This window comes from Miscanthus floridulus, chromosome 11 (genome assembly GCF_019320115.1).
Source record: "Miscanthus floridulus cultivar M001 chromosome 11, ASM1932011v1, whole genome shotgun sequence".
Lineage (NCBI taxonomy): Eukaryota > Viridiplantae > Streptophyta > Magnoliopsida > Poales > Poaceae > Miscanthus > Miscanthus floridulus.
In genome coordinates this window covers 54,695,323-54,708,283 of record NC_089590.1, presented here as the reverse complement: position 1 = coordinate 54,708,283, position 12,961 = coordinate 54,695,323, and the positions used below count along the sequence as shown (strand labels likewise).

General features: G+C 43.0%; 1 pseudogene; it reads left to right on the top strand.

Annotated features, from left to right (window-relative positions):
* Positions 1–489: 489 nt before the first annotated feature.
* LOC136490776 (beta-glucosidase 12-like) lies at positions 490–12,230 on the top strand (annotated as a pseudogene).
* Positions 12,231–12,961: the final 731 nt, after the last annotated feature.

Sequence of the window (12,961 nt, the reverse complement as noted above, 5' to 3'; positions counted from 1 at the left end):
GAATTGACTGCGTTCGAGGGATTCCTCTTCTGCTTATCCACCGCAGTCACAACACGTGGTCGCTCGCTGTGCACATGTTTTCAATTCTACCGTTCCCTCTTAGAGCAAGTATAATAACATGTCGTAAACTGGCTAAATGCTGAGGTGTAGAAGAGAAAGAAGAAACGGGTTGTAAGCTTACAGCTGACTTGGGCACAAAAACCAAGAAACTATATGAGAGAGACAAGTTGGCCATGTATTAATAATAAAAAACTGACTACTATATGAGTAGACTAAGAGAAGACTACAAAGAAACTTACAAGCAACAAGTTGGCTATATTATTAGCCTTGCTCTTACGTACCAGTTTCTATGTGGCCAATTCCCCCAAAGGCGCTTGCTGTCTTACGTTTCCTCCAAAGACAATTCGGGAACCCAGGAACCAACTAGCTAAGTCAGAAATGCTCGTCAGCCGCTCGCACACGTTTCGGTTTCTCTTCAACTGCAAATTTCTGTGCAACTGGGGCTCTCTAGGGTCCAGGGATAAAGATCTCCGGTTACAAAGGACCATATACGTCCCTGCTGTCATGATTATCAGTTCATCACCCGCCACGTACGAGAAAAAAACACATCAGTGGCGCTCCATCCATGTGTGAATATGTGATCGTCCCTGCTATATATTAATATATAGTAGGGGTGTTTGGGATGCGGAGTGAGGTCTGTCGCAGATAGACTGGCGCGCGCTGCACATTGCATTTGCATGGTGCCACACCACATCCACATGGCTCCCAAAGGAGGTAGCAGCACTAGCAGTGCTGCGATGTTTGCTCGTCTTCTCCCGCTCCTCCTCCTCGCTGCTGCTTCCAACGCTTACGGTGGCGCTGGGCAGCCGCCGATCAGCAGGAGGAGCTTCCCTGAGGGGTTCATCTTCGGGACGGCCTCGGCGGCCTATCAGGTAGTAGCGACAGTTCTGATCTCTCCTCTCTCAGTCATGCGCACGTGCGTTCACTCCAGGGTCAAGGGTCCTGCAGGGCATATGATCTTTAAATATAATAAGCAATACCTTTCATCAGCACCACTAGCTAGTTGGCAAGCTGCAAGAAACTTAGAAACAGTCAATAGTTTGTACTGAAATAACTGGCCTATAGAAGTCGATGATCTGCTCCAACTCATCAGCCAAGTAGCCATTGGTTTTGCCATGATCTTACAAGTTAGCCTGATAGTGATATTCATGTGCAGTACGAGGGTGGTGCGATGGAGGGGGCAGAGGGCCCAGCATCTGGGACACCTTCACTCATCAGCACCCAGGCATGTATTGTATTTGTATATACCTCTATTAGATCGTTTTGCTTTGTACCTTTTTTTTCCCAACTTACATGTGCTTCTATGCTTTGTATCTTTTTTTCCAACTTACATGTGTTTCATATGCTTCTTCACCATGCATGTTTGCAGCTAGGAAAAACTATCTCTTGATCAAGAGCTAATCTCATGCATGCACACGCTCAAGATCTTTATAGGGCTATTCATACTATGAGTTATGTGCTAAAAGTTAATACCGGATTAGTGGTTAGCAATAAATTAACTTGACATAGTAATAAATAGCATTTTGTAGGGTCCGCTTTAGTAGATAGCAGAACGAAGATAGGATGTTGAAACTTTAACAGCCGCTATTGCACTTAGCCTTTACTATTGTGGGCCGCTATTGGTATTATTAGGCCTATGCTAATGGTTCAAGTAACAATATGGATGGTGCCGTATGCATGGTAACAAAAATGGTGACGATAAAGAATAATGGGATGATGGATGATATTGTTTTTATGAGAGCCTGCTCTTAACTTGTCTACCCGTGTCTTCTTTGTGTCTTGTTTATTTATGTTTCTTTATGGTTTCTATACAGTCAAATGTAGTAATTAATTTAAACTTTTAATTATATTAAGCAAATATCATGTTAGTGACTACTTTTAATATTTTGCTATTGAAACTTAGCGTACGCTATAACACTTGCTATATATCTGATATGCAAACACGGATCTCCTGCGAGTTCGCTATCCGCTATTTATTACCCTTGTCCTGCACTCCCGATCATGATACTCTGATAGTGACAAGTCAGTTTCGATTCACACGTTGTATGACCTGTCGAGCAGTTAGCAGTCCTGTCATTACTCTCCGTAGATTGCTTTGTTGAACACGGAATGTATTGAGCAAGTTGTTGAATTATTCATCTTGCTTGTGGCTGTCAATAATCTTAATTTGACATAGCTAGTCATCCAAGGAAAATAAGCATACTACCATACGGGGGTAACTTATGGTGTAACCTAACCCCTATTGAATTTAAGTTACAATAGACACTGCTTCTCCGATTTGGCAGATAAAAATGCTGACAGAAGCAATGGGGATGTGGCAGTGGATTCCTGCCATCTCTACAAGGTAACATATTCTTTTCTACAGAATATGTATCCTGTATTTTAATGGGGTATGAAAGAATTTCAAGTATTGTAAAACTCAAGTTGTGTTTGGGTCTTTATTTCTACCAGATTAAGCATAACAGAGGTCCTTATATGTCAACTAAAACCTACCAAAAAAATACCACTCCCTCCGTTTTCCAATTATACATATCATATTACCTTTTTTTAATTGTGAACGCAAGGCTGATATGTACCCTTTTGGTTTGGATTTGTGATGATTGATTGTCAACGTGATTCGCGTCTTGGGTTGAGTTTGTGAACTAAACATGGAGTGAGTTGGGTTGTGCAACATGTCTCTTGGCTTATGGTGCACAGGTGTGGAGCACAGAGGCGGTGCTCGACGGCGAGGTGAAGGTCAAGTAAGGATGTGTCGTACTAATGGACTGGGAGTGATGAATGATGGACGTGAGGCTTGGACCGAGGGACTAGGAGGCCGGGTGACCAGCCGTGGTGGCTGACATCTGGGGACATCGACAAGAGCAAGTGTACATGGAGGAGTGATCATGTTGACTCAGTCAAGACAGCGGACGTGCAAGTCGAGCGAGGCTCTGGAAAACTTAGCGCCTAGGCGGTCGAGGACAGAGGTGACATGTGTCGAGTGGTAGGGGACGCGTATGGAGTACACTACTCGTGGCGGTTTGGTGAGTTGAGCCTCAAAACCACCGGGTGACGGTTTTGCGGGTTTGCCCTCAAACCCCGGGCGGAGATTCCGAGGAGGAGCGGACAGCACGTGGCGGCATCGAGAAGTTCATGTCGAGGCGAAGCTATCTCATGAAGGGCGCGGTGGCTGTCGGATGAAGAATACTTCGGGTTGGACCATAACGTCCTCGGGTTAAGTGGTTTGACTCAAAATATCTAGGGGTATGTTTGGGATTGTGTAATAGCCCTGATAAATAAGGATGAGGGAGCCACAATCTATCTCACCTCTTGCTATTTCCTTCTTCCACCTCTCTCTCTAGGTTTTTCCCCTTCTCTAGATTCTTCTCAAGAGGTCCACCGATGAACTAGTGTCCCAGTGTAATTGAAACTGTGATTTTGGTAGGGAATGGAGGCCCTAACCTCCTCGTGTCCTCCGAGATTCGATTTGTGAGGTGCTTTTGTGATTCGCGTTTGTGTTCTTCGTGTTCTTGTTTTTTCCCTTTTCTTTCTTGGCTCGATTCTTCGTTTTGAGAGCGTTTTGATTCGTTCTTTTTATCTGAGATGGATTAGGACGTCAGTTGATCCCTTCCACCGAAGGATTTCATCTAATTTCTCACGAGTCCGTAGATCGGGACGATTCAAGCTTTTAGGGAGAAGAACTGGCGTTTTTCGCATTCATCCGATTTCCCATTGATTGGCTTCAAATTGGGCGATGATCTCTTAGGGGTAGCTCACCTATTGCCTTGTGACCATGTGGTTAAAATTTGGTGGCAATTGGTTTTGATTTGGGCACACATCGAACGGATTTTGGTTGGAGGCGGTTTTCTGGCAACTCTGTTCATGCTGTTTCGCGATTCGCGAACAGTCCAGGAGTCGGGCTCGTTTTCTGTGCGTTTGCTTCTGTTCGGTGTCCGTACTTGCGGACAGGTCGGGACCCCCCGGCAGAAGCGTGTCCAGAACTGTTTCAGCGAGTTCGGTTTCTGATTTTTAAATTGCGGACTGTCTGGTACTGTAGCAGACAGTCCACCATTCTTGATTTTGTGTTGTTCGGTCCGTTTCTTGCTTGTCTGTGCTTCAATTCGAGTTCTGTCTTTTGCGTTAGGTTTCTAGTGATGTAGGGAACTTCTCTAGGTTCTCTTTACACCTGGTGGCTCATGTTTTTATAGCTTTTGGGTGTGTGCCTTTTAGGGGTTGATTTTGGGACAATGGCCAAATATTTTGAAAGAAATTTAAGGCTCCCATTCAGCACCCCCTCTGATCGTCGTTTCCGGTCCTTCATTAATAAAGTCAAACTTATATAATTTTGGCCAAGTTTATAGATAAATACACAACCATCTAAAACATCAAATTAGTTTTATTAAATTCATAGGGGCATTTATTTGAACTTGTATAATGTTTATATACTTTTTCAAAAAACATGATCAAAATTAGAGAATTTGATTTATGATAAAGCTAAATTGACCTAATTTGGGACGAATGAAGTGGTAATACTTGTGACTCATGATGGATGACTTGCCAAAAATTGTAGGAAGATGTGCACATCATGAAGGGTATGGGGATGGATGCCTACAGGTTTTCAATCTCCTGGAGTAGAATTCTTCCAAGTAAGTGTGATCCAATGTCCAGATATTTAATTTGCAATTCACTGTTTTGAATTTGCAGTTCACTGTTTTGGTCATATTCCAAAGTCCAAGGATATGAATTGCATAATGCTTAGACATCTGATGTGATGATAGATGGAAGTCTGAGCGGTGGAGTCAACAGAGAAGGCATCAGATACTACAATAACTTGATCGATGAGCTTCTGTTAAAAGGTGTGCCATGCATGAATTCGTTGCTATACCATATAAATTTTGTATCCTCGCGAAACCTTGAAATATACTTTCAACTCGAATTTGGGTGTTTATTTCTTTTTAATGGAAAAAACGCCTATGTTGCCTAGGTCGGTAATCATTTTTATTAAAACAACATAAATACATGCTTATATATATGTGTGCGTGCAGGGATTCAGCCATTTGTGACCCTTTTTCACTGGGATTCACCTCAGGCGTTGGAAGATAAATATGGGGGATTTCTTAGTCCTAGCATTATGTAAGTCATTGTAACACCCCAGGTGTTTGTCACCAGTTAAACAATGGGTTTGAGCTCAAACATGACATGTTGAGTGGTAAGGAAGGTGTCAAGATCAAATCTACATGATGGAGCTCCAACTTAAACTTGGGCCACGCACATTTGCTTACATATGGACCCTTGTTAAGATTATGCAAGAGTAATGTTAAACATGCTCATTCCATGTACATTACATCCACATGCATCCATCTAGACCCGTGGAAAAGTTTCATGAAGTTCGGAATCAAGAAGTCGCATGAAATGATGAGTTACATTCTTGCTTGAATTGCGCTAGTAAGTGAAGGGAATTATAGGCCATCAACCAAACCTTGCTACCTTGCTAAATGACTCTAATTGAACTCTACAACAAAAGTCATGAAGGGTTTGTGTTGAGCACATGTCAAGAAAAGGCCTCAATTGGTCGAAAACTCTAATTCTAGGGTTAACGAGATGCTGCTTTGACCAAAGTAAAAGAATGGTTTGTATTCAAGATACAAGGTTTTACCTTAAATAAAAGTTGTAGTATAGTTTGTGTACTACAAACTTTATTGAAGGACCCAAGTCTAAATCTATCTCTAAGCTTGACAAACAAAGGTCACAAGATTGATTCTGCTGCACTTTTCAGTACTTAGAATTATTCTAAGTCAGTTTCGCTAAGCAACGACGTTGGCATTCCGCGTTCTCCGAAATTCGTTAAGCAACTTGAGTTGGTCCGAAAATAAAAGTTGAAGGTTATATTATGGAGAAGAGCATATAAAAAGTTGGGCTAAGTTTGACTCCGTTTTGGTCCTCAATTTTGTGTTTTCTTAACCGCTATCAAGGCACTGACACTGTCATTTTGTGGCTTAATTACCTGCTGATGAAGAGCTCTGATGACCATACAGCCTTAATCAAGTTTGTAGAGCATCCAGAGTAGAGCAACTTTGCTAATGGCACCTAGGTCCGAATGTGCACGGAATATGCCGAAAATAGACTCCAAGTCGGGCTCCATCGCGCGCGCCACGTGTTCGACGAAATGGCGTCGTGGCAGCCATGGACCAGAACGCGCCCCCCATGGCCGACGCGCGTTCAAGCGTTGTGCCACGCGCTGCCGAGCGCCCCTGCCCCTCAAACCGAGCGCCCGAGCTGCTCTATCACCCACTCACCTCTCCACTCTCCCTTCCTCGCTCTCTGGTGTCGAGCGCGCACTCCAGTCGCGGCCGCCATTGTTGCCGCCGGCTGAGCTCCCTGCCTCCGCATGGTTCCGCTCCTCCATCGCTCCTTAGTCCCTACCAGCTTCGCCTTCGTGTTCCTAGAGTCTCCCCATGCGCATTGTGTCTTTTTCCTGGCTGCTTGCACCGCCGTGTGCTGTTGCCGCCGGCGCTCGCTCGGCCATAGCCGCCAGCACGCGCGGCCAGGCCACGTCGGGCCACCGCGGCGCGAGCCGAGGCTACCCACGGGTGCGCGAGTGCCCTGGGTCCTTCCCCGCCACTCCACGGCCGTCAGCGCCGCCTCAGCCGGCCGGAGCCGCGAGCTCCGACGGCCTCCCCTGCTCTAATTCGCGTGAGGGGCTGCGTACAACAATTACATGAAACGAAAGTGCCTTTCTGCGAAGCCATGACTCATTCGAATAGTGCTCCTGAGGACCTCTTCACTGTAGTTTAATTAATGTTTTCTGCAGGGACCCCGATGCAAGATTTCAATCCCTTTTTCTCTGGTTTTTACAGATTTGAATGCTCCACTTTGAAAATCCATATTAATTAGTAGAAAAATCCTAAAATAACAAATGTGGACTTTTTGGAATCCTTGTGAAATTCTCTATGTACTAGATCTATAATATTACATTTTTTAGTTTAAAGGTTTAGCTGTAAAAATAGATTTATCCAGTTAGGTTTTTAATGCTAGTTGTATTTGTCTTTTTTCATAACTATAGTTATTTTGCTCAAATAAATGTGAAATTTTTATGGAGTTCTAATAAGGTGATTTTTGTTGTCTGGTAAAAATTTCAGAAGTGTAGGATTTATATTTTAAGAGTTATAAAAATAATAAATGTATTGTATTGCTTTGCTCCTATTCTGAATAGTCCTGCATGTTTGAATTAATTGGCTTAGTTAAGTTATTAATAATGACTTAATGATAATACATGAGTTGTATTACTTTTATTAAGCTTTTTAAAAAGATAAATATCATGATTTTTGGTTAAGTAGATCTTGAGTTATACTTGCTTAAATATCAGTGGCTGTTTCTGCCCAAACTCTGACAGGGTTACCTTGTTGGTATTGTGGGTCCTTCTTAATAGTAGAATTAGCTTTAGGTGTTTACAACAAAGTTGTTTAGAATTTGATAAGCTTTCTAAAAAGTCTAGAACCACATTTATTGGACATGTATAACTCCATTTATAGCTGTTTAAAGTGGCATATCAGTTTCTATCTATGTTTTGGACAGAGATGCAATTATTGAATTAATTGACCCTTATAACTGTAGAATCATCTTAATATGAGAATAGTAAAGTTGTAGGTAACTTTATAAGATTTTCAAAAAGTTATGGTTCATGTTTGTTGGAGGTCTAGAACTCCAGTTATGCTTCTCTGAAGTTCCTATCAGTTTTCTGTACCACTGCTGTTGGGTTGCATTTGCAGTTTTGCTTGTGCAATTATTTTCGTGGTGTAAATGATGTTTGCTATGGTTGTAGTGAATACAAAAGTTGTACAAAATTCAATGGTCTTGCTTGTGTTCAAATTGTAAGGTCATAGGTCTGATAGTGTAGGAGTTATATGACTTTTAAGTCTCCTATCAGGTTTTGATTGTATTCTGAGCAGATCTGAAAGATGCTAGTATTTGATCTAGTTAGGAATTGAATGAGATTTTGGTGATAATAACAAAGTTTTAGATAATTCATGTATCTAGATGCTGTTAAAATTTGGTGGTATTTGGTTCTGTGGTTTGTGAGTTATGTCTATTTAAAGTTGGGTTACAGAATTGATTGCTCTCTGTCAATTATGGACCAGTTTCTGTAAATGGGTATATTTGACTTAGTTAACTTGAGAATCATGCTAAGATGATTAAAAATGAATTGTAGACAATTTCATAAGCTTTCCAAAATGTCTTCTTGTAAGTCATTTGGATTTGTGTAACTCCAGTTATAGCTAAATCTTGTAGCTGTTGTTTGCATGTCTAGAAATTGACAGATTCCAATTATAGTTGTTTGCTTGTATATTGCTAAGTGTGGCTCATACCTTTGATGATGGTTGAGTTAGAGTATCTGAGATCTTGGGAAATTTGTGTCATGCTTGGTGTTGTCATCTTCTTTGCTATCGTGGGATGATAAATTGTGCGATATTTAAAGTAGGCAATGCGAAGTGCTTATGCATGTTAATGTAACCTTGTGCTTGTCTTACTTACTGCATGCGATGCATCGTCTATTGTACTTCCATGTATTCATACACTTGTATCTTGCATCTCATCTAGGTACGCTAGATGAACCACGTGAAGGATGTGATGTTGGAGCCAAACCCGAAGACAGCGTTTGATGGATCTATCCCGAAGATGGAAGGACTAAGCAAGTGCTAGGACCTGAGATGTCACTAGGACGGTGCAAGCTAACGGAACTGACTTGTGTCGGATCCCAGGCAAGCCCCGAAGCATATTAAGCCTGCTAATTTCCGAAATGCAGTTAAAGTATTATTGTTACATATATATTGTTGCATTAAGTTAGGTGTTGGATGCAAACCCTTGCTGTATTGGTTATCCAATCCTTGTCCAGATATTGATACCCAGAATCCTATGTAGCTCAGGTTCGTGTAGTGCTTAGCCCTGCTTAAACACGGTAGAAGTCAGGTGATTTCCTGTCACCTGCGAGATATAGGAATATACATATGGCACGGTTGGCTATATTTGCTATCGTGGAAAAGAACCTGTCTTAATTTGAAATGAAGACCGGGCGGAGGCTTGTCGGTTTGTAGTGACTCCGTCTGTGTCGCTTAAGGACTGAATCTTGGAGCATTTCCTGTTCATGTTGAACGCATGCCTCTCTCTTAGTTGGCCGTGTTCGAAGACCGACCGTGAAGCCGAGTAGCTCAACTCAGGCCGGGAGTCGATAAGTATAAAGTACGCCTCGGAAAGGAGCCGTAGGCGTGAGTCCAAGGGCAGGTGATTTAAAAGTCCTGATCGTCCTGGCAGAAGGGTAATCCCTGAGAGTGCTGGCGCTGATCGAACTCGCGAATTTGGTTCCTGAGTTGTCCCAAAGGTGACCCACGGCTACCCTTGCTAAGTATGTCAGGGTGAGAGTTAGGAATACCCCCTCAGCTGAGTTGTAATTCGATTCGAGTCGTCGTCTCTCCCGGTTAGTGAGAACTTGACGGGCTTATCTCTAAAGTAGATACACTAAATAACATAATGGTTTAGAAATGATGATATGATGATGACAGCCTTATTATACCTGCTATGGTTAATATTGTTTGCTCATAATAAGTGAGTGCTCTAGTACAGGTGCAAATCTAGTGGACAGGTAAATGATGATAAACTTGATGCGAAGTTTAAATAGGTTACTATATTCATAAGCTCTTTTATGCAACTGTGTTAAGCTAGCCCACCTCATAAGCCTTGCGTGTCCTTTATTTCTGATTTTGACGGGTAAGTCTAGCTGAGTACCTTCTCGTACTCAGGGTTTATTCCACCATATTGCAGGTGAAGTTCTCGGGCTGTGAAGATGGTGGCTAACCACCGGTGGCTCGGTGATTCTATAGTTACTTCTCATCTATATACTTTTGTTGGATGATGTCACTTATGCTAGCAATGTATTTGGAACATATATTAATGTAATCTTTTGAAAGCTATGTTGTTTTCACTAATCAATTTTGAAACCCAAACTTGTACTTTTAATTGTGAACCCATTTGTAATATTATTTCCGCTGCAACCCTGTGTATGTGATGTGTATTTGCTTAATCACGCGATCTTGGTTGTGATTTTAATTTACCGAGGTCTTTTGGGACACTCGGCGGACTACCGGGTTTATATGAGTGAAAGTATGCGCGTGTCAACGTGTTAGCGGGGACAGCCGTACTTGATCTTGTATAAATTAGGTGGTTCTGTTACCGTCATGATATTTTATTCACACAGAATGCTGAGATTTGATTCAAATCTACGCGTTGTTTCTGCACTGAGGTCACCGCTAAACAAATCTATATATTATTACTGTCAGCAACGACTACAAGGACTATGCCGAAGTTTGCTTCAAAGAATTTGGTGACCGAGTGAAACACTGGTCACGTTCAATGAACCCTGGACCTTCTGCTCAAATGGGTATGCGTCTGGCACGTTTGCGCCGGGCCGGTGCTCACCATGGGAGCAGGGCAAGTGCAGCGCTGGGGATTCAGGAACAGAACCCTACACTGTCTGTCAGCATCAGATACTCGCCCATGCAGAAACAGTCCGGTTGTACAAGGAAAAATATCAGGTCAGTGATGACTGATGACCTCCACATGCAGTTTCAATTCATCAATGAACAACGACTCAATTGAGACTTGCCGTAAAAAAAAACCGACTCAATTGAGACTATGCAATTCTGAGTTTCAATTCATCAATGGCCGAATGCCGAATGCAGGTGGAGCAAAATGGAAACATTGGAATAACTCTAGTCTCAAGCTGGTTTGTGCCCTTTTCTCGTTCCAAATCAAACGATGATGCAGCGAGGCGTGCCATCGACTTCCTGCTTGGATGGTAAATATCAATTCTTTGTGCTCCTCACAGAATTTCATTACCGTCCAAGTCGACAAGAAAATAAAGATCTCACTAGGAATAATTGCCTTGTAGGTTCATGGACCCCCTCACTAGAGGAGAGTACCTGCTAAGCATGAGAGCACTGGTTGGAAACCGTTTGCCACAGTTCACAAAGGAACAGTCTGAGTTGGTCAAGGGTGCTTTCGACTTCATTGGGCTCAACTACTACACCACAAACTACGCTGATAACCTTCCTCAATCAAACGGCCTCAACGTTAGCTATAGCACTGATACACGTGCTAATCTTACCGGTAAGTGTTAGATTGATCTTCATTGGGCTCAACTACTACACCACAAACTACGCTGATAACCTTCCTCAATCAAACGGCCTCAACGTTAGCTATAGCACTGGTGCCCGTGCTAATCTTACCGGTAAGTCCTAAAGTCAAGGACCAATCTACTTCTGTTCAGTTATCAGTTTGGTAATTATGAAGAGTATTGCCTCTACTTCTGAAATGCTTATATGAGGCAAAACTCTGACGCAGAAGGAAAAAAAAAATCTTTTTTGAATGTACATGCATTTCTATTATAGTTTCTGTTGACATATACAGTATTAACTAACTAACCAACCTCGTGTGGTGATCTATTAGGTTTTCGGAATGGTGTCCCTATTGGTCCTCAGGTAACAACAGGTCACAAGTAACTTCGATCATCTCCCACTTTATGTGTGGCTAATGAACTAACGATACATTTGCACGAATGACACATGGATGTGTAGGCTGCTTCACCTTGGCTGTTCATATACCCTCGAGGCTTCCGTGAACTGCTGCTTTATGTGAAGGAAAATTATGGCAACCCTACCGTCTATATCACTGAAAATGGTAACTTCAGTGTGAATGAGCTAGCTAAAAAAACGAAACAGAGCATCTGAAGAAAACCTGTCATCTGAAACTTTTAGGCGTCGACGAAGCCAACAACAAGAACCTCTCACTCGAGGAAGCTCTGAAGGACGACACCAGGATAGAGTTTCACCACGCTCACCTCCTTGCTCTGCAAAGTGCCATAAGGTGGGAACTACGATGATTCAGTCCAGGCGGCAAATAAATGCTGCAAATGCGAGTGGAATTACAATTGCTGCATCTGATCGACTCGCAATGCAACTCGCTGCTGCAGGGACGGCGCCAACGTGAAGGGATACTTCGCGTGGTCGCTGCTGGACAACTTCGAGTGGGCGAGCGGCTACACGGTCCGGTTCGGGATAAACTTCGTGGACTACAACGACGGGCTGAAGCGGTACCCCAAGAGCTCTGCCCACTGGTTCACGGACTTCCTCAAGAAATAAGCCTGTGCAGTGGACGACGATGCTGCTGTGCCGTGCGGGGCAGCAAGATTGTTGCTAGCTATAAATAAGGCGCGAACAAATAAGAAGCACGATCATCACATTATTATTGGTGTCGTGCCCGCGACGTGTGATGATTTTCGAATTGTCTTGTGAGTTGTGAGATTGAGAAACAATGAAACATCCATCGACCTTTGAATTCTTTGTGGTGTGGAGGTCCAGTTCAGTCCAGTCCAGTCCACGCGAGTTCTGACCAAGACAGGGTCCAGGGAACTCGCGGCCCTTTATGAATTCGGGTGTCAAACGGTAACAGTCCTGAAAACTGCGACTGCAAATATTACATTCGGCCCAGCACATATATACAGCTAGGTCTTAGTTCCTCTTTTTTTTTCTCGAACATGCCGTGTAGCACGTATTTCATTAAGAGGAAGTAGACAACATCAAACCAAACAATAAACGGCTCAACACTAAGTAACCAAAGGTTTCCCAGGCGAGGAGAAAGAAGAAAAACAGAAGCGAAAAAACTAAAGAAAACTACGACGAAGCCCGGCTAGTACCACAAGAGGGACTAAAAGCAACAACATGCTAAGCTACAGCGAGCTAGTAAACTAGGCCATGGGCAACGATTGGACGACCTAGAGCGGGTACCCAGAGGTAGGCTAAACCTCGAGTTCAACCCCCTCCACCAGCTGGATGCCGTCAATCGCGCAGCCAGCCGGGAAGAGCATCCTAAT